Below are 2,527 nucleotides of genomic sequence, written 5' to 3'. Positions count from 1 at the left end.
CAGGGTGGTGTAAAGAAATATGATATATCACCTTTCTTTTTTTCTAATGTGGTCATTCTGTTTAGATGGCAAAAAAACTAAACAACTTAGTTCAGTACGCCGTGAATTCTCTCCAGACACCTTGTCACACATAATGTATTTTTTGTCATCATTCTCTGTATATGGTACCACAGCCAGAGCTATCATTCATGTATATCATTCATGTGACCTTAGTGTAAGATAATGTGAATGAACAGCTGGGCAGGACTTCCCAGGGCAGTGTAGAAGAACTTACTGCAGTTTGGATGGAAGCTTTCTGTCACAGATTATCCTGGCTTCCAGCTACTGACAGTACAAAGTTATTGGTTAATATACACTCTGCCTGCCTGTGAGGGATTCTGGGTGCTCAGAATAAGATGCTGGATGTGCAGAAGTGATGGTGCACCATGCATACATGTGTTTGATTTAATGGGAAAGTCATGGCACCCATTTGGAGGAATTTCAGGAATTACTCAACAGGCAGGTCAGTTTCCTCCACTTTTCTTCCTTTCACCATTTAACACTGATGTTTTCCTAAAAGGTTGGTTTTTCACTTGGACTACCAGCTGAATTCCCACCCTCCTGTCAGAAAGATTTTACATGAATCCTCATATCTGCATTTTAGAGAAGGCCTGTCATGTTTAGTTTAGTTTTTCTCTTGCTAGAAATAATACTGGATATCTAGTTAATGCAAGCAGTTTGAAGATAGTGTCAAAATATGGAGGCCTTCCTGGACAGTTTGCTGCAGATAAGAAGCGTGCTCCATCATGGGTAGAGCCAGTGCATGCAGAAATATCAGAGCAAGGACATGATCCTCCATTTGCTGAGAAGTATCAGTGCCATATTTAGTGGTAAGAACTACCATCTTCAGCAGCTTTGTTCTTGCTCCTGGGCAGACTGGGAGAATGTTCTTTCCTCTTCTTAAGAATAACAGATCTACCTATCCATAGAAGATCTATCTAGCAATCTGGCAGTTTCTCTTCTAGGCATAGAACTGAGGAAATATGAGCTTTTGTGTCAGTAGATGCTTTCACCAGCAAGTCAGGGACCATGAGATTGAAGGGCAAATAAATGATCTCGGAGGAAAGAGGAATAAGCCACTTCAGGAGAACTACTGAACAGAGGAAATGCTAGGCCCAAAGGGACTTTCTTGTTTTATCTATCTCCATAAGCCAGAGGGAAATGCTCATTCAAACACGTTAAAATTCATTAGAGACTGAGAGAGGAAATCAAGGCCTGGATAGACAGATATTTGAATGGGGCAACTGTAAAGTAGCTGTTACAGAAGTTGAACAGGAAGTGGCAGTCTGGTCAGAATAAAATAATACCATGACTCTCTTTTTCTGCCTTTCTGTGACTTACACTCTGTGGCTGCCTGCTTGTTCCTTGGAGATATCAAACCATTGGCCACAGCAGTTAGAGATGTGGTTTAAACAGCTTTCATTTTACATCCTGCATGCTTCTTGGCTCGCCTTTATCCTTTGTCACAGATGGGAGTTCTCCTTCCACCAGTGATTTACTTGCATGTTTCTTCTGCTTGAAGTACCGCCTGTCCTTTAAGGACAAGAACTGAGCAAGTTCTTCCTTGGTGTTGTGTTAGACAGAAAACAAACCAGCATCCTCAACTGCAACTAAATTTATTGACAAATATTTGTTGATGTTTGCTTATTGTTAAATACTGGCAGCTGAGCAGCCATTGTCCAGGACAGTGTGGGTAAATCTACACAGCACAATGGGGTTCTGTGTGAACATATATTTTTCCTTGTGTTTTCTTTGTCATGGGTAACTTAAAACAATATAGAGCCATTTCAGCCACAAATGCTGGGCAAGAAATTAAGAATTTTAACAATGAAATCCTTCAAACTCATGAGAAAATGTGTCTGAAGCACGTTTTTATAATGAAATGAATGACTTTTAACCTTCTGGTTTTGCGGACTGAATTAGGAGAAAATACTAGTTTGCTAAAGGTCACTGATGCCTGCCATAAAACAAGCCTGGCCACCATAAGCATAGATCACATGCTGGGGCTTGCAGTTAGGTTTTTCCAGGAGCAGCTGCAGGAGGAATTATGTGAGCTCTTTTAAGGCAGTTGAGAGTTTGCCAGGGTCAGACACCATAAGTTAGGTTTGTTTTGAGTATTGATGGGCATGAGTGTGGGTGAGTTTTTTCACTGGACTGTGGAAGAAAGGAACATCTTCAGATTTAAGCTGCCAGTTTTTTCACTAAGTTTTGTGTACACTCACATCTTACCAGTGGAAAGTGCGGTAGCCATATGAGCACTGGTGACTTGACAACGCTGCAAGAGAAGAGACTGGTTTAATTTCATCTATTTAGCTCTTCAATATATGAATTTCTACACTTTGCTGCTCTTTGCCTTTGCAGTACACTAAAAGTATACTTTTTGCAGATATCTGGAACAAGACTGTGAGACAGTTTTTGCAGATATCTACACAGAATAAGGTACGCTGACTGGAGAGTCTTGTAGACTTGTTATATTAGGAGCCCTACA

Source organism: Coturnix japonica, chromosome 1 (assembly GCF_054131305.1).
Source record: "Coturnix japonica strain WE chromosome 1, WE-NBRP24, whole genome shotgun sequence".
Classification (NCBI taxonomy): domain Eukaryota; kingdom Metazoa; phylum Chordata; class Aves; order Galliformes; family Phasianidae; genus Coturnix; species Coturnix japonica.
Note: the sequence above shows the minus strand (reverse complement) of the source record.